The 20,343-nt window shown below is 45.3% G+C and overlaps 1 long non-coding RNA gene and 1 pseudogene across 1 annotated transcript; one reads left to right on the top strand and one right to left on the bottom strand.

The window, feature by feature from the left end:
* Positions 1 to 5,516: 5,516 nt before the first annotated feature.
* On the bottom strand, positions 5,517 to 6,791 carry LOC112890675. The gene is made up of 2 exons (XR_003228320.1): positions 6,471 to 6,791; positions 5,517 to 5,844 (listed from the first exon to the last, which is right to left on the bottom strand). It is a non-coding gene; the product is annotated as an uncharacterized LOC112890675 (long non-coding RNA).
* Positions 6,792 to 12,439: 5,648 nt separating this feature from the next.
* LOC112890468 overlaps positions 12,440 to 20,343 on the top strand; it is a 35,647-nt pseudogene continuing 27,743 nt past the window's right edge.

Raw genomic sequence — 20,343 nt, 5'->3', positions numbered from 1 at the left:
AATAAAAGGATTTATTCACAAAAGATGATTACAAAAGAAAGCCGATCTACCAGCTCTGCGCTCAATGGCGGAAGATCCTATGAACTACCACCAGTAAGTTCCTAAGATCTTGCGGCGCTTGTACGGGGGGGACGCGCTGGTGTCGTTGTCGCTGCTGCCATTGCTGCCGCCGGTGCTGCTGCTGTCGCAGCCATCATCGCTGGTGCCGTCGCTGGTGTCCCCGTCGTCTTCTGAAGTCGACGATCCACCGCACAGGAACCCTCCTGCTGCTGAGTCGTCGTTGGTGGAAGTGTCCTCGGCATCTTCTCCTGAGAAAGAGGAGAAATCATCATCCCAGGAATCTTCGTCGTCGCTTTCTTCTAGACCCCCATGAAGGAGAGGCTGGAGGTCCTCATCGTCGGTCAGGGGTTCATCGTCCTCTGACCAAGTGCTGAAGTCCCACTCCTCCGCGTCCCAATGCAGAGGAGCGAGAGCTTTGTATGAAGCTATTGGATCGAATTCCAGCGTTGCCTCTTTGGAGGTTTCGGAGTTAGGGGAAGTGATGGAGATGATGGAAGAAGACGAAGGAGAGTTGGAAGAGGCAGAGGAAGAGGAAGCCATTGTCAGGGGATGCAGAGTGTGCTAGTGCGGCTAATACGTAGAAGAAGAAGATGGATGGAGGTAAATCCGCTGATGCCGGTTTATAAAGGCAGAGATGGAAGGCGAAGCGGCATTATCGCGATTCCCGAGGGAGAAGTCGAAGGGTCGCGCCCAATGGGATTGGAAGGCGGCGCGTGTGTACAGGCCTTGGAAGTCGAAGGGCCGCGTCTAACGGCATTGGGAGCAGTATGTGCGTGCACAAGTCCAAGAAGTCGAAGAAGCAATGGTTTTGGAATTATCATTGCCAAAACCAGGAGGGCATGTGTTATTGCCTTAATTTGACTGGGCCAAGGGATGGACCGAGAGCAACATGGGCTGAAGGAAATCATCGTAATAGTCTGCAAATCGGCTGCTGAGCGAACCTGTCGAGGGCCAGGATGGCCGTGTATCTAAGGATAGTTTAAATATAGTAAGTTAGAGATTGTACCGTAATCAGATAGGATTAGTTAGAAAAGATTAAGTCTCCGGACTATAAATATGTATCGTGAGATCCAATAAAAGAAGAATCAATCATCCACAACAAACTCTCGGCGCATCGCCACCCCTTTCCAAGGGCTTTCTCCAGGTAATTGACATGCTGCTCCGATCATGTCCTGCATGGTCGGAGCAGCATCGTGTTTATCTGTTTATCCTTGTGTTATTCGTACTGAAGCATTTTTGATGGGGAATAGCACTAGTTACCTTAAGCGATTATGATGCTGCAATAATTCTGAACAGTAAATCTATGCTTTGCTTGCTGCTTGTAATCGTTTAGCTGTCCTTATGTTCGATTTCGGGCGCAGGGGCAGCGCCTTGCTCTGTTTTTGCTTAGTAGATCTAATCTGTTATGGTAGTTCTTTGTGTTACAAAGAATTGGTTTAATATCCGTATGATTAGGCCCTTCAAACGGGTTAAATATTCCGGCTGCATGTTTGGTGCCTTATGATAACCTGACGAGGGATTGTTCCGGGAATCGACTTGTTAGTTGGTTTTTAGGCCTCTTTTGGGTTAGCATACTGTTATCTTTCATGTTCGTTAGGCTTAACCACGCGTAGGATGTTCCAGTTGTACGGTGAAAGCTTTCACCATCGCAGATTGAATTAGCTTGGTAATTACAGAGCATGTTTCTATCCTTTCTATCGGATTTGTGCAAACATTCATATGTCTAGTAGATCCGATCTGTTAAACATGGCAATCGGCTTCTTCTAGCCGATTCTGATAAGTACCCGAAGGTCCAACCTGGTATGAAGACAGGTCCGACCTAGTACAGTGACTCCGTCGGCTTCTTTGGCTGATCTTGGGAGTCATTGTAAGAGCCGATCACGGCTCGGACTAATGTTTAACATGTCTGTGCATGCAGGAAGATAGCTGACAAACGACTTCTACACCTTCCTGATCAGGTATAGGTCAGGTGGCACGCCTAGCACTTCACCAAGCCAGTGCGTGTGCCGGACTCTTGGGCCGTTGACCGAGGGACCGGGGCCCACCAGCAGTCCCGGAAGCCTCCCGGCTCCTCGTGTTGCCTGTCGCTGCTCGCCGGTGGGTTTTGACCGACAACACATTCTGGCACGCTCGATGAGACCACATCGACTACTTCATCGACTTCACTGATTACATCGACTACTGCATCGACTACATCGACTACTTTAGTGACTACTTCGACTACATCGACTGCAATCGGCTACATCATCTTGTTTGGCTTCATCGACTTCCATTGTCAAGATGCCGAATGAGAACCCGATTACTTATGAAGAGTTGTCTGAAGAGCAGAAGCAAAGGTATAATGAAATAAAAAATGCTTTTGAAGCCGATCTCATCGGCTCGTTTGAAAGAACTCGACACCACGGCATCAGATGGAAGGGGTTTTCATCTGAGGGTGCATTAGATGAAGTGGATCTGTCTACTCCTACGGAAGAACGTACGCGAGCTCTTCGCCAGGAAGTCAACTACATGGTGGCTCACTCATTGCATCGACATTCTGAGAGTCTGGTGAACACCCTTGAGCGCGTTGCGCTGCGCGTGGTGTAGGAAATCATGAAACACCAGTACTCTCCAACAGGACCTGCTTTAGGGAGTCACAGGGGGGAGTTGCCTTCTCAAGCCAGGCCACCAGTGCCTTATGCATTTGCTGCCCCAGAGCAATAGAATTCTCCAGCATATGTCATATACAAGGTGGGAGGTGACACTGCTGATCACCAATTCTTCAGCGAACCCCCCAAGGAGGTGCCGCACGGATATGTCTGTGCGTATATACCAGCAGTCCCGGAAGCCTCCGGCTCCTCGTGTTGCCTGTCGCTGCTCGCCGGTGGGTTTTGACCGACAACAGAAAGATCGTGGATTTTGTTTTTCATTATATGTTTCTGTGCTTTGTGTTTTTTTTTTCTATGGTAAAGCCGGATCACCAAGATACTGAAAGGTTTATAGTGGCTTTAGAAACTAATAGTATACATTTTCTCATCTTAACTAATGTTGTAGCGCCATTTGTTTCTTTCTCAACAAAGGTTTTTTCTGTTGCATTATTCACCATCATATGGGATGAAGATGTCAAACTTTAAATATTTGATGAATGCAGCCAGTGCTTCAAACCTTGTATGTCCCTTTTTTTCTCTTTGCACAGATAATCATCTAAAAGAAGGTGATAGTGTCTCGATCAGGTTTTGTAATTTTCTCATTCATACTTGTTTCTAAAACAAACTGTAAAATATGTCTACTTCATTACCACGATCATGCGTGACGAAGATGTAGAGTTTGCATTGCCTACCTCACATGAGAGTATGACACTACTATTATTATGGAAGTTACTCTCTTAATCCCTTGTGGTCGTTGAACAACTTTTAATCCAAGTATAGAAGAACCTGCGTGAACTTTCTGAAACTAGCTCCGCTCCATACGTTTTGGATTGTTGAAGAATATGTATTCTTTTTTACAGTGAGGCATTCCCTTCCTCGAATTGCACAATAGACTTCATGCATCTATTTCTCTAATGGCATGGTGATGTTCAAGAGAACTTGTGGTTTGAGTGTTTGACAGTTTGCCATTTCTAAGCCTTGTAGTCGGTTTTTGCTGTGATTGCAACTTTTTTGTGCTGAGAGGCATCGCAAGGGGTTGGCCGCGCTGCGTGTGATAAAGACCTGCAGACACGGTATGGTCCGGCAGGGTGCAGCCGTGGCCGCCCGGTGTATGTGTGTGGTGGGCGCATAGTTACCCGGAACGTGGTACGGTGCTATATTTCTCGTTCCGGGAACGTCATTCCCGTACAGAAAACGTGGGTACATTTTTATTCTAATAGTATTAAAATCACTCTTAAACAAGATACCACGTTCCTCGATCTATCGATCCGGAAATTTATATGACCGTGGATGGACTGCGGCCGGGGCAGCATCCTCCATCCATCGGACCTGATCAACTTCGTCCGAGGTACTGGGCTGTGGCGCCGTGCCACTGGCCTGAATCTCTGGGCCAGTGGTTCGCACAAGGGCTCCCATCGAAGCGGCCAACTCTTCCTGCCCACCCGGCGTTCGACGAAATGCCGGCTCAGGTCCCGGGGAACCTCACCGTCTCATCCGTGCAAGGGTGTCGCAGGCGCGGTCCCATGTTGCGCAGCAGAAACGTCAATGCGGCGCAAGAGGACGTCCTCTGCTTATCGCAGCCAACAAATGGGACGACCTGCGATGCGTGCCGGTCGCGCTCGCGCACCAGCCAGTCGGCCGGGACATGGCAATCGACCGTCCGCCGATTGGTTTTGTCTCGACGCCGTGCTGCTGGTGTGTGCCGATCCGCTGGAGGCGCCTCCGCATTGCCTATCCGGTACTAAGATACTTACCACCAACTAAAGATGTCAACGGGTACCCGATACCCGAAACCCGACGGGTAAAAACCCTATTAGGGGCCGGGTTTGGGTAAGATTTTGTACCCATGGGTATGCAAACGGGGAAAAACTCATGCCCATCGGGTACAACGGGTATGGGTATGGTAACTAAGAACCCATCCCCGTTTACCCCTACCCGATTAAGGGCATGAATCTCACAACAAATAGCCCATTAAGAAGCAAGCCCAAGAAGCCCATTAAGAAGCGAACCCTAACCGAGCACCTCAACTCCTTCCCAGCTGTACGAATGTTGACATTTTGAATCTCTGTTGAATGCTGAATTTTAATCTCTATTTAATGCTAAATTTTAATCTTTTGAATGTAAAATCCGCGGGTATAGAAAACCCGCGGGTACCCGTTACCCATGTGGATATGGGTACGGGACGAACTCCTACCCGCAGGCGGGTATGGGGATGGGTACAGGTACAGGTTTGCCCTGATAGGTATGGGTATAGGTTGGCAAAACCCGCGGGTATTATACCCGTTGACATCTCTACCACCAACTCATGTCCATATCTATGCGTTCTTTTCTGAAACTAAGGTATCTATGCCCATATGGTATTAAGTTATTTAACGATGGAATGCATGTTAGTGCAAGTTGTTTATTTCACTGTTGCTTTCTTCAGATTTATTTGACGTCAAGCGATTGTCGGACTGAAATCCGTCAAGCGAATCTGTGGATGTTTTACTCATATAAGAAAAGTGTTCCTTGTTCAATAGAAATATTCTGCAAACTGATCTGGACGGCCCAATTGTAGATCTAATGGCGCAAAAAAGTAACCAGCCCAGAGTTGTTTTTGACTTGATGCTCTCTGGATTTGAGGTGGCCCTGCCATGTTCCGTATTTAAAAATCTGGATGCCAACGAGTGTGGATGAACTAGGCCAAGTACGAGTAGCTTTTTTAAAAAAAATGGAACCAGCAAGATAGCTGCCCGTTGTATTATTATTAATAAAAGAGGGAGACTTTAGCTAGTTAGCACAAAGCAAGAAAGTGCGGAGCACTTAAAACATGTACGTGAGCTCACACTCTACCAATAAAACTGTGCCAGATGCTTCGTGCCGGCCACAGTCCGCAACGATACCACAGGCCGAGGGTGTTTATGTACAATTGAAAATGCGAGCATTGCGCTCCAACCACACTTCTTAGCCTACAAGGATGACTAGAGATTTTAGACCTTTGCGCACAACTTTTTGTGTCCCGGCTAATGCCGACCACCACTCATGGAGTGAGGCTGTTTGTTCCAGTTTGTTGGGTGCAGCGACAGTTCTGCCAACCAAGTAGAAATATCATCCCAAATACGTCTGGTGAACCTACGCTTGGAGAAAAGGTACATTCCAGTCTTAGAGTCTTAGAAACCTGCGGCAAAAAGAACATAAGCCGGGTTATGCGTCCAACCTCTCGCCTCTTACAGTGGCGGAGCTAGGATTCCAGAGTTGGGTATTCCCAGCCCCTATCTCCAAAAAAGAAAAGTTTAATTTTTTTCCCGTATGTCAATACTGATAATCAAAGAAATAAAGGTACGAGTTCTTCAATTAATCAATTCTAAGATATCCATAAAACGAAAAGAACTTACAAAATGTATAAATAAAATTACATAGTAGCTCTAACTTTCTGTTGCTTCATGGCTTCTAAGGGTAGCTTTAACTTTTCTAAACCTTTCATCTCTACGCATCTAAGTAAGGAAGAGTCTAAGTGCAGATGGAAGATGGTTCATCTCTGAGCTTGAGAAATCACTAGGATAAAACTGAGCAAGCTTAATCAACTTATCTTTGTCCCAATTAGCAAAGTTATCAAACATTTCATTAAGCTCATGTAGTTGTCTATCAATGACACTTAAAAACATATCGATTTCTTCTTCATTTTGCAACTTCTTCATTTTGCAACTTTCTAAGATCTACATAAAGACATACACTGATTCTATCATTGTTTGAAGGAAGGACATGTCCAGATAGGTCATACGCATAGAGGATTGATGTGCTCACCACACCTGGGCGTTGGCCCTCCGCTGGTCGGCCGCTCGCCGCTCGGCCCCTCCTGGCCTCCACCCTCGGCCCTCGCGAGTCGCGGCCTCGGCGCCTCGCCTAGTCCTCAAGCCCTCCTGGCCGCAGCCAGCCGCCGGCGGCCGGCCTTCCGCGGGCGCGGCAGGACTGGGACTGGGGCGCGGACGCAGGGAGCAGGACGGCGGCCGCTGGGCGCCTTTGCGCCGCGCGCCAGCCTCTAGGGTTCTTGATTTGGGGAGGGGTTCCAATTTTGCGATTTGGGGGCAGTGCAGCAGGGAGAGTTCCGTGCATGCGTTACGCGAATCGAGAGGGAGAGAGGTTTCGTGGGCGCCAGGGCTATACGTCGCTTGTGCGACAAAACTGCGATCCGTCACCTGAAGCATGGCAGACGGGCCACCACGGGGAGTTGGCCCAATAAATTTCTGCCAGCCCAGCCCAGCTTGTAGGTCCGCTTAGATGCATATGCATGTCAACCTCGCTGCGCTGTCCACGCAGCATGCATGCATGTGGATATTTTGGCCCAATAAAATAGATGGGGCTCCTAAAATAAATTTCTGCCAGCATGCATGCACGCATGCTCGGCCCAATAAATCTTTGCATGCATGCAGCATGCATGCAAAGCTTTAGCTTTTTTTCTCTTTCCTTTATTTTTTTCTTCTCTATGTTTTGTACTTTTCCAATTTTTTCTTCCTTCTTTACTTTATTTCTAATCTAATCATAGATAATTCTTCGATAGTCTGTCTTTCTTTCTTTCTTTCCTCTTCTTCTCTTGGTTTGTTTTTCTTTCTCTATTCTTTTTCTTATGTCTATTCCTTTTCCTTATTGTTTCTTTATAAGTTTGTGGATATTTTTTCTTGGTACAGTAGCTAGCAACAATTACTGATAAATTTTATATTTTAAATTACTCTACCACTACTTGTTGCTAATGACTCATTTATTTACTATGATGACTCATTTATTCATTATGCATTTCTTCTTCATGTAAAATATTTGTCTGCGTGTAACTAATTTGTTCGCAACACCAAATTATTTGTTCGCTTTGTAGATTAAATTGTTCCGTAATATTGACTCATTTGTTCGCAATATTTATTTTTTTTTATTTTATACAATCAAATGTTCGCGATGCATAATATTTTTTTATTGTATACTATTATTTGTTCGTTTAAATTTTTGTTCATAAAAAATAATTATTTATTCGTGTCGTTAAAATATTTATTCCCAGTAGCCGAAATTCATTATTGAATACTAAAAAAATATTTTTTAAAATACCATGCAAACATAAGCAAGTGTGGTCTTATTTTAAAGATCTTGTCATAAGAAAAATAATGGTGCAATTAGAATTTAATTTGAATGCTCTGTTTAATACTTATAGCTTTTTTTAGTTTCAAATTTGCATGGGTGACGTCATCATCCCTGTCCTCTTTTGCATGCATAGAATGTTTCCTCTTTAGATGGAAATATAGCACACAAACAGTCAATCATAAATGGGCTTAATTGCAGCCCAAAATACCATCCGCCGGTGCGCTTGAGCCTTCGGGTGATGGTTTGGGAACCATCACCTCAAGCTATATAATCGCACCCTTTCGTGGGGGTTGGTGGGATGTGTAGCCCTTTGATGGGCTAGTTTTGCCATTAAGTTGCAGTGGCCTCGCCTGGTAGGGAGTAGGAGATGAGTTAATTTGGAGCGATGGGCTACATTTAACCCAAGGAATGAAGAAACATGCCCAACTTTATGTATATATGTGTATAAACTTGAAGTATACTTAATTTTTTTAAAGAAAGTTGAGTATTCCTAGGAATACCCAGGCATCACCGTAGCTCCGCCCCTGATAGTCTGTCCGCAGTTCAGATTCTATCTTGAACCGCTAGCCAAGTGAAGAATTTGCATTTTGGAGGTGTCCAAACCGACCAGATGATTTAGTTGCCCCTATGAATTGCGCATGGTAAGCTGAGCTTGTCGAGAACTGACCGGACTTGTTAAGATTCCATGAGATTTTACCCTGGATGTGCAGCCTCAAGTTCACCTGTTGAATATTCTTCCAAAGTTGCATGAATTCCGCAAATAGCCTTTGCGGAGAAAGACGGGTGCAGGAGGTCCAAATCCTTGATCCATGTGTTGCCTGTTAATGCCTCCTATAGCATTCTATTCTTTTTCTTTGAGATTGTGTAGACAGATGGTGCCAGTTCCTTTGGATGGAGGCCCTGAATCCATGCGTTGTTCAAAAAAATATTTTCTCTCCATTTCCAATTGTGATGGTTATTGCTGCCGTAAAAAGATGCTGGTTCGTTTCATTGCAAGGAAGCTCGTTGCCGACCCAAGACTTGTCCTCCGGATTCCAAGCTCCATAGCCACCTGAGGCGAAGGTCTCTCATGAATTTACCTAGATGTAAAATATCTAGACCTCCATTTTTCTTTGATCTCGCAGCCCATGTCCAATTCACCTTGCATTTGGCCCCTGTAATTCTTTCGGTGCCGACCCAAAGAAACTGTTTGCGCCTTGCGTCGATGTCTTGCAAGGTTTCCTTTGGTGCTCGCAGCGCTGTCAAGAAGTAAACAACCTGTGATGTGAGGACTGCTTTGACCAATGTGAGCCGTCCACTGTAGTTGTAGTTTAGGTTCCGGCCATTCCAACTATTCTTTGCCACCATTTTATCGACGAGCGGTTGAAAATCCACCCTTCGTAGGCGAACGGTGGTTAGGGGGAGGCCCAAATACTTGATTGGGAATTGTGTCCTTTTTGCCGGCAAATCCATAAAAATAGACGTGATGTTGAAGCCATTGCAATGGATGGGCACCGCTGTTGATATCTGAAAATTTATCTTCAGCCCTGTTGCCTCTCCAAACAGCGTCAGCAGCTCTGCAAGGGTGGACACTTCTTCTTTAATCGGTGCTACAAAAAGTGCGGCGTCATTAGTATATAGGGAAATTCGGATACCCGGTGTTCGGCCTCTGATTTTACTGAATAGCCCCCTTTCTATTCCCAAGTCGAGGAGCTTTTGCAGAAGGTCAATGGCAATGACAAATAACAGTGGTGAGAGAGGATCGCCTTGACGCAGACCGCGGCCATGACGAATTGGCCTTGTTGGAATTCCATTTAGCAGTACTCGTGATCAAGAGGTTGAGAGGAGGTGGGCTATCATCTCCCTCCATCGGGCAGGAAAACCCAACTTCTGCATTAGAGTTAGCAGGAAGTCCCATCTCACATAATCAAAAGCCTTGGCGATATCCAGCTTGAAGAAAAGGGTTGGGGTTTGATTTCTATGAAAGCATCTTGCCGTGTTCCTAACTGACAAAAAGTTGTCATGGATACTTCTCTTCTTGATAAAAGCGCTTTGATTAATTGCAAGACGAGAGCAAGTGCCTTTGTGATTATCTTGACAAAGGAGTGAATTAAGCTGATTGGTTGAAACTTCGTTATCGCAGCATTACCCTCTTTCTTTGGTAACAGGACAATGTTGGCTGAATTGATGATTTGTAAGCTGGAACATTTGAGGGAGTAGATCGAGTTTGCTGCAACAATGATGTCATTTTTTATGATGTCCTAGCATGACTTGATAAAGGACCCCATGAATCCATCCGATCCTGGTGCCTTGTCCGATGGCATTTGGTTGATCACATTTTTTAACTCGTCTTCCGTAAAAGGCACATCTAATCCCCTTAGATCATGTTGTGCAATGCCGAGGGAATCCTATTTGAGGTTGGTGGTTCGTTGCGGCGGGCGTCCCATGATTTCATCAAAATGTGTTTGGATTACCGACACCTTCTCCTCATGTGTGACCGTCCGGCCTTTCCTATTTTTTAGCCTTTGTATATGATTTTTCCTTCTTCTCATGTTTACCCTCCTGTTGAAAAAACTTGGGGTTTGCATCTCCCGGTTTGAGATTAGCTATTCTGGACGCTTGCTTTTTCCGAGCTCTTTCAACTGCCGCCAAGCCTAGAACGCGGGTCTTCAGTTTCTCTCAGGTGTAATACTCCTTCAGACAATTGCCAGCGTTCTTGCGCCAAGTCTAGCCTTAGAATGATCTCAAGTGCTATGTGCAGCTGTAGCTTTGCATCTGAAATAATAAAGTTACTCCACTTTCTTAGGGCCTTAGCTGTTTCTCCCGGTTTGTGATAAAGTTTGTGGAAGGGCTCATGGTGTTCTGAGTTTACTGTCCCATGCAGCAGCCACGACTTCGCGGAAGTCCGGCAACTTGGTCTAGAAGTTTTCAAACTTGAAGGAACGAGGCCGTCGCGGTCCACTTTGGCTAGACAGGAGAATTGGGCAATAATCTGATAGGGAGGTGGACAGAGCGTGGAGCACATGCGTATCGAAGACTGTGTCCCACTTGGCATTGCAGAAGACACGATCCAACTTCGCCAAGGTGGGGTTTCTCCTCTTGTTGCTCCAAGTGATTTTCCGGTTTTGTAATCTGATTTCCCTAAGATCACACTCCTCAAGGGCGTCATGAAATTGTCCCATTAGCCTGCGATTTAGGTTGCAGTTGTTCTTGTGGCTCGTATTGTAGATCATGTTAAAGTCACCTAGGATTAGCCACTGTATCCCCCCATCGGTTTGGTATTGGTAATCTCCTGGAGGAAAGCTTGTTTTCTTGTGTATCTTGACGGCCCATAAACAACAGTGAGGAGGAAGGAATTTGAATTTTCTCACAAGATGATCGTTGCGGAGATATGGAACACCTGAATGACTATGTTCCTCAGGTCTACATAGTTTTCATTCCACAACAACAAAATTCCTCCTTGTGTCCCACTCAGTCCGCCAGCAGGTTTGTACGCAAAGTTGTTAAGACGATGCCCTCCCTAGTATGATGCTGTGAACTGATCAACGGTGCTCAACTTTGTTTCTTGAAGACATGCAACGTGACCGAGTGTTGCAGCTAGCAATTTATGAACAGCATCACGACGTGCAGGCCGATTTAATCCTCTAACGTTCCAGCACAAAATGTCAATATTTAGTGCTATCATTTTGAAATATGCAGAGGCACAGTAGGCAGGCACGCCCAAACAGAGAGCACGGGCGTGGCCGGTGATTGTTGCGGAACAACAGCGCCAGACGGAGTGGAGCGACACAATAATTTGTAGAGTCTGGAAATACTGGTTTGTATACAGCTCGATTTACGTCTCCCTAAGCTCGAGTACATGGCATGGTTATCGCTATTGGGACTAGCGAGGTAACGGTTAATTACCTTGTATCTGTGTTGCTGCTCTTTGGGGAGTTGACATTGACTTCACCAAGTATCCTCCCTTTGTCATCTTCTTCAGACTCCCGCACCAATAGCAGCTTCGCGAAGTCTTTACAATCGTGTTCACTGGTCTGATCTTTGCAGCCAAGCCATCTGTCGCCCTGGATGCAAACTCAAACTTCCAACCTCAGCTTGGAGCAAGAGCAACCATATCATACAGCTTCATGAGCATTCTGATGTCTTCCCCGTAGGTACCATCTCCTTATTCATCTTGTCTGTTTACTTGTTTGGTTGATAGACATGGATGTAACTTAACACCTCCAACACCCTAATATGCTTCGGTTAAGGTCAAGAACTATCATGCGGGATCTGGTGTGACTTGACCGACTAATGATCCTATATATGTATCCTTTTAACCTGTTTTGGTATATACGATGGGATTTATCTAGTAAAAGACTTTATTACTACTTTCACTTAGTTCGTTCCTCAGCCAGCAGAAGCATACACAATAATTCATTGCCACTGTTTTCTTTCCTTTTATTGTCGGATACTCTTTCGCCATTCTTCACTTTGTGAGCCGTTCTTGTCCAGGAATCAGAACAAACCTTGAATAACCTTTGAACCTTTCAGATACCTTCTCGCATCAAAAGAGCTATTTTTTCCTCTACTGCACGTGCAAGGATAGAGAGGGCAGCTAGGACTTGTACTTCGTTGGGAGCCTGCCATATGCCATATGGCAATCGTGCAACACTCACCAGGACTAGGCAATGGCACCAACAAATGAGACAGGTAACACCCATATTGGTTACGAGCACCTGTGGAAACTGAGGAAGTATTTGGTACTCCTGGGAACCTTAGCAATTAGAGGCTGTTTCAATCCAGAGACTAATTTTTAGTCCGGATCACATTGAATATTTGGATGCCAATTAGAGGGACTAAACATGAGCTAACTATAAAACTAATTATATAAATGAAGATTAATTCACGAGATGAATCTATTAAGCCTAATTAATCCATCATTAGCACATGTTTACTGTAGCACAATATTATCAAATCATGGACTAATTAGGTTTAATGGATTCGTCTCGCGAATTAGTCTCTATTTATACAATTGGTTTTATAATTACCCTATATTTAATGCTCCTAATTGATATCCAAACATTCAATGTGACGGGGACTAAAGTTTACTGTGGGAATCCAAACGGCCCCTCAGTGTGACATACAATTCTGGACTAACACCACCAGGGGGGATTTTGGTATAAAAACAAGGATGGTCATAAAGCTGGTGACCCTACCCTTCATGCTGAGTTCTCTCAGCGGTATGAGGTATTCTTTTACTGCAACGCAACAGCCTTTGCTGCATCTCTTGTCTTAATCATCTTGCTTCTAAGCAAGAGTGTGAGCAGGCAGGAGTTATGGCTTCGTTTGATGCAATTTACAATGCTGGTTGACCTATTCAGTCTGATGGGAGCCTATGCTTCTGGAAGCTGCAGGGCACTTAAGTCATCCATCTACACATGGGTTCTAGTCTTCGCTGTATTCGTATACCTTTGGATTCATATCCTAGTATCCACAAGGGTAGTTCCAGAAATACTTAAAAAGGAAGTGAAGAAGGTGGTAACTCTAATTCTATCCAAATACGTTTTCAATGTTGGGCAAGCGAGCAGCCCTCAAGAAAAAGATACGGAGGAGGCTCGCAAGTTTATTTTGATACTTGTAACTTTTGCTGCTACTGTTAGATACCAAGCGGGGCTGAGTCCACCTGGTGGCTTTTGGGCTGAAAATGACTATGCCTCAGGATCTTCTCCTTCTTACAAGAATCGTCCAGCTACTTCTGTTCTTCGTAGTCACTACCTGCGCCGTTATAACAGATTTGTCTGTTGCAACTCGGCTTCTTTGTGGCATCTTTGGTCACAATTATACTCCTTCTGAGCCCAGAATTGAGCAGGCATGGAATAAGGTCCAAAGCAGTCTCTGTTTGTGTGGTAGCTGACTTATTGTGCTTAATTGGTGCCTATGCTGCAGGATGCTCTCGGGATTTGGCAACATCATTATATGTCATGTTTATTATTGTCATATTGTTGATCTGCATTGCAGTTTTAGCAAGGATCTTTGCTTACAAACCTGTAGCAGAGCGGCTACAAAAGATAAATAAAGGCACTGCGTGGTATGTCGGTAAAGTGGTTAGGGCACTCTTTTGCAAGTCATCATCAAGACTCAGTCCACACTTCTGTTGTACCACCACAAGACAGTGCAAGCAATTAGCAAATACCAAATACCACAACGAGAGTCCAGTAGAGAGTGTCCACCTGCAAACGAAGACAAAGAAACTAGTACTAAGGAGGCTTTGTCCAGTTCTTGGCATCCATCAAAGTCAGAAAATACCAAGGATTTCATGTCCAACCAGGAGAATCAGTCTACAGACTGCCAGCTAGATGCAAACACAATGGAGGCTCTGCTCAGCACAGAGCAATCTTCAACCGACGACGTCAGAACTACTGATATTCCAGTGCAGGGCTCTTCTAACCACAGCAAAGCCAGGAACAATCTCAACAAAGTAGGTAATGATGCAGAAGATACTGAGGACCTGTTTGGTTTGGTTCCAGGGACTAAAAATAAGTCCCCATCACATCTGATATTTGGACACCAATTAGAACTATTAAATATAGGCTAATTACAAAACCAATTGCATGAATGGAGGCTAATTCGTGAGATGAATCTATTAAGCCTAATTAGTCCATAATTTAATAATATTATGCTACTGTAAACATGTACTAATGATTGATTAATTAGGTTTAATAGATTCATCTCGTGAATTAGTCTTTATTTATGCAATTAGTTTTATAGTTAGATCATATTTAGTCCCTTTAATTGGTATCCAAATATCTGATATGACACGGAGTAGAAATAAGTCACTGCATCTAAACACCCCCTGAGAATGGCCATACTCAAAGCAGTCCAGATGCATCAGACCAAAATGCTCTTTGCAAACAACCTGAGAAGCATCTGAAGAAGACCTGTACCTGTTTGCTTCTTCTTGCCATTCTTGCAGTATCCCTGACATATCAATCAGGTCTGAATCCACCAGGTGGTTTCTGGTCGTGTCACACCCAGTTTAGAAAAGCTAACCGAATGCATCCCATATGTGTGCCAGGATCAAGTTCCGCACATACAGTAGACGTCATAAGCGAATATCCGAAGCAATGCATTAACGAAATAGAGTATAATAGTACTTTATTACATGACCGGCAGTCTTAAGCTTAAGCGAATAAGTAAACGTCGATAGATAGCAGCGGACTTCAACTTCACAGGCAGTTGACTGGGAGACATACGCCTAGTATTCTTCGAAATCTTCAAGAAACGCCGGACAATTATCTTGTTCTGAGCAGCATTATTTTTAATGAAGCAAGTGTGAGTACACTTATGGTTGGTACTCAGCAAGTGGAGTAAATTATATGACATGCAAGGCTATAACCAAGGAAAAGCTGACATGGTTTGACTGCGATACGCATTTTTAGTTGGTTAAGTTTTAATTATGCAGGCATTAGCTAAGTGTAAGTATATACCAACCCTTAAATAAACTATCTGAGGTGAATCAATCCATAATACAGAGATAAATAAACAGAACTAACAATTTAGATCATCTTTAAGTTTAATTATCATGTGAGGGTCCAAGCCGCTCTTAACCGTGAGCACGGCTGATATATCAGTTTTCACTCTGCAGAGGTTGTACACTTCACCCACAACTCGTGTTTCCCTTGATGCCCGGGTTTGTAAGCCCCTTAAACACTTCCAAGGTGAGTGGCAGAGATTCACTACGAGGCCTTTACAAAGATTCCCTAACTTCATTGGTCCGCTAAGGTTTCAAGCTGTAGTGGTCATAACCCTCCCTAATGAGGAAGACGCCTTACCCAGGATCATATCTACACCTCAAGAGAACCGAGCTATACCCCATCAATGCACTCCCCTCTTGCCCTTTCGGTAAGACCTTTACAAGCCAAGGTTTCTAATTAATTAGCCAAAACCAGAGCCATGTAGTAATTGTGGTTGTACTGTTTTCCTGGGTGGTTCTCCATGTTCCAATTAATTCAATAATCTTATTTATCACCAAACAGTATTCCAGAATAGGTAAAATATTATCATGATATCCAGGTTATCCAACCAAAATCTATATAGAAGCAATTAGCGTAGCTACAACAGAAATATAGATCCCCAGGTTTAATCAAGAAGGTTCAATTGAAACTAGGCATGTCCTTAACTTGGGATCCATCATATTCTAGACACATGCATGCATATAAAGTAAAAGTATAATTGTAATATTAATAGGGCTGCAACATGATCAAGAACCACTTGCCTTCGTTAGCAAACTGCTGCTGTTCAGGAAATTCTTCAAAGCTCGGCTCTTGCGGACCCTCGAACTGCGTATCGTCTATCGTCGTACACAGTCACATACAAGCAAACAAGTGCAAATAATAAGAAACAGTACACCAATCAATATAAATAGAACAAAATAATATAATAAAACTAGTGCTCATGCCGTAAGGATCGCATGAGCGCAAGAATCGATGAAAACGGACTTAAAACGGAAGAATTAGGGCTAAAACAGGATTCCAGGGGCTTATTTGTGATGGTTTTAAATCTAAAAGGGCTCTGACAGAAGAAACCAAGGGCTAGATTTAAATTAAACCCTAGACAGAGAGGTTAGACTGCAAAACAGAAAGGTCTGGACGGCGGGTTCTATTTTGGAAAAGTACAGGGGCTTAAACAGAAGAATAAGGACCTAAACACGATTACTTTTGAACTGAGGTGGACTGCGGGTTGATTTCCAGAAATCTTAAGGGCTAAACTGCAAAACCGCCTTGGTTGACCGGTACTCAGATCTGTTGACTCGGGTCTAGTTTAGATCTGTTGACTCGGGTCTAGTTGACGCGGGGGAGGGCTCGAGCGGCGGCAGCTCCGGACGGCGGCGCGCGGCCGAACTTCGCCGGAGAAACGCGATATCGTATTCCCGGACTCGGGTTTGGCTTGGGTTTTGCCCAGGGGATAGAGCGCGCGAAGGAGGACCCAATTAGGGGGTCACGAAGGACCACCGGGGGCCGTAGGAGGCGGCCGGCGGCGAGAGGCGGCGCGAACACGACGGTGAGGCCGTGCGGGCGTGGGGAAACAGGAGAGGGGAAAAGAAGCAGTGGCCGGAGGTCCTCACCACCGCGCGGTGCTCCTGGAGGACTGGCTCGGCGACGGGGAGCGGCCAAACAGCGGCGCGGCGGCGGCCTGAGGCGCGAGGCGGCAAAGGTGGCGGTGGGAGCGGGCGCTAGGGTTTTTGAGGGCAAGGCGGCGGCTGCGGCTAGGGGAGCGGGTTGGGGTACGGGCGGCGCTTAAATAGGGGCGGCTGCGCTCCTGGGCGTGCGGGCCCGAGGCGGAGCGCGGCCGGGAGGGCGCCGTGTCCTACCCGGCCTCGAGCCCGAGCCTGGCTCGAGGTCGGGGACGACCCTGGCGGGCGGGCCCCACTGGTCGGAGAGCGAGAGAGAGAGCGGGGCGCAGGGGGGGTGGTAACGGGCCGAGGCGAGTGGCCGGCCCAGGAAGGAGAAAGGAAGCGGGGGAGAGGGAAAAGGAGGGGGCGCGCGCGGCTGGTGGGCTGAGCGCCGACTGGTGGGCCGCGTGCGGGAGAGGAGGGAGAGGGAAAGGAAAGGAGAAGAGAGAAAAGAAATGGGCCTCGCGAGAAGACTGGGCTGCGCAGTGGGGGAGGAAAAGAGAAAGGGACAGGGAGATGGGCCAGCCCGAGAGAGAAAGAGAGAGAAAGAAAGAAAGGTAAAATTGCAAATTCAAATGCTTTTGAACTTTGAATTCAAATTTGAATTCAATGAACCACATCCAATGAAATAATGCAAAAGGGCATGAAATGCACATATCCTATTTGTTCCTTATATTTCTTTTTATAGATAAATAAAAATATTTTTAATTCACGATAACCATTCTGAATTCAAAGGATTTAAATTAAATATTGTGAATTCTAAATAAAATTTAACCAAGTTTATTTTAAACTGCTGGTTTGAAATTTAGGGTGTTACAAACCTACCCCCTTAAAAGGAATCTCGACCTCGAGATTCGGTTGGGCTAGCAAAAAGCTAGGGAAAATCTACCTGTAACTCGTCCTCTCGTTCCCAAGTAGCCTCATCCTCTGCACGGTGATTCCACTGAACCCTGCACATCCGTATTCTCTTACTCCGGGTAATTCTCTCTGCTGTGTCCAGTATTTTGATCGGGTGCTCCTCATAAGTCAAGTCCTCCTGCACATCCAGTTCTTCTAGTGGCAACTGCTCTTCGGGTACCCTCAAACATTTCTTCAATTGTGAGATATGGAACACATTATGCACGTCTGACAACCGTGCAGGTAACTCTAGTTGGTAAGCCACCTCGCCCTTTAGTTCTAGGATCTTGAACAGGCCAATGTAACGAGGCGATAGCTTCCCTTTGACCTTGAACCTGCGCAAACCTCTGATAGGTGACACCTTCAGATACACATAATCTCCTTCCTCAAAGGTCAACTCTCGTCGTCGAGTATCCGTATAGCTTTTCTGCCTCGACTGAGCCACCTTCAAGTTCTCACAAACAACCTGTACCTGTCTTTCAGCCTCTTTAATGATCTCAAGCCCGAACAACTGACTTTCACCTGTCTCACTCCAATACAACGGAGTCCTGCACTTCCTGCCAGATAATGCCTCGAACGGTGCCATCTTTAAACTGGCCTGATAACTGTGGTTGTAAGAGAACTCTGCGAACGGTAAGCTCTTATCCCAACTACCTCCATATTTTAGGGCATAAGCCCTAAGCATATCTTCCAACACTTGGTTGGTACTTTCTGTCTGTCCATCAGTTTGCGGATGATAAGCGAAGCTGAAGTTCAATTTCGTGTCCATTGACTCATGAAACTTTTGCCAAAACCGAGACGTGAACTGAATGCCTCGATCGGACACTATCTTCTTGGGTACCCCATGCAAACACACGATCCGGGAGATATACAAGTCCGCTAATCGTGCCCCAGTGTAGGTAGTCTTCACTGGTATAAAGTGAGCCACCTTGGTCAATCGATCCACTATAACCCATATAGAATCATAACCATCTCGGGTACGTGGCAATCCCACGACGAAATCCACACCGATTTCTTCCCACTTCCATTCTGGCACCTTCAATGGTTGTAACAAACCGGCTGGTCTCTGATGTTCTGCCTTGACCCTCTAACACACATCACAAAGCATGAGCTGCAACATCACGTTTCATACCGTACCACTAATACTTCTCCTTTAAATCCTGATACATCTTAGTACTATCAAGATGGATAGAATAAGCCGAGTCATGAGCTTCCTGCAAAATTTTCTCTCGGAGGTGATCCACATCGGGCACACATATCCTCTTTCTAAACCATACTGTTCCATGTTCATCTTCGGTAAAGTCTAGTGCCTTGCCTGCTTCTATCATCTCCCTTATCTCCTGTACCTTAGGATCCTCAAGCTGACCCTTTCGTATATCTTGCTCGAGGGTCGGCTCTACTTCTATAGTGATTCCTTCCGTATGAGCGACGAACCCTAGATTGAGCTGTTCAAACTCTTCGCACAATTCCTGAGGCATCTGGCTAACCATGATCGCATTCACATAACTCTTGCGACTCAAGGCATCAGCAACCATATTTGCCTTCCTTGGGTGATAGTGTACCTCCAAATCATAATCCTTGATGAGCTCTAACCATCTTTGCTGTCTCAGGTTGAGGTCATTCTGAGTGAAGATATACTTCGGTCTCTTATGGTCGGTGTATATCTGACATTTGTGACCTAACAAATAATGCCTCCATATCTTCAGAGCATGTACTGTCGGTGTTTAACCGGCTGCCCACCGAGGGATATACCCAAGGTGGTAAGTTTTGGGTGAGGAGACGCCGAGATCAGGAACTCGAAGGTGCAAGGAACACAAAGCTTAGATAGGTTCAGGCCGCAAGACGCGTAATACCCTACGTCTTGTGTAGTGGTTTCTATTGCCTTTTGTGTGAATGATCTAGAGATCTTCTGTTTTGAGAGGGGTCCCTATCCTCCCTTATATATCCGAGAGGCCAGGGTTACAAAGATACTAACCAACACCAGCTAAGGATTATATCTCGAGTAGATTCCTCCTGTATCGGTTAGCTCTATCTCCTACTTAAACGGGATAAATAGGAGATAAACAAGATGAATAAGAGATAAGACGGACTTAATCTCTTAAATCTCTTTAAACTACGTTATGTACACAGTCCCATGGCCCCGGGTCTGACAAGCCCCCGAGCTCTTCGTAGCTGAGTACTGCAGGCTTATCGAGTACTTTCAAAGTAGTCTTCGGCTTCTTTGAAGCTTCATCTTGAAGTCCTTCTTCGAGTACCTGTTTGGCTGCATCGAAGCTATGAGGTGCTCATGCCCCGAATTATATTTTTAGTATGGTGTGCGATTGAAAAATTGCACTCCATATGCAGTAGCCCCCGAGCCTTAGGTTGAATCGGAGAATCAGGCTAAGGGTCAAATTAATCTTGAATCCTCCTTACTCACTTTTCAAATAAATTTGAAAAAATAAGTAGTCGATGCCACGTATCCCGCAGCCCCCGAGCCTTGAATCCAAATCCTTCATATTTAGAGATAAGGATCCAAAAGTC

Source organism: Panicum hallii, chromosome 4, assembly GCF_002211085.1.
Source record: "Panicum hallii strain FIL2 chromosome 4, PHallii_v3.1, whole genome shotgun sequence".
Classification (NCBI taxonomy): Eukaryota; Viridiplantae; Streptophyta; class Magnoliopsida; order Poales; family Poaceae; genus Panicum; species Panicum hallii.
This window is presented reverse-complemented; position numbering and strand designations above follow the sequence as displayed.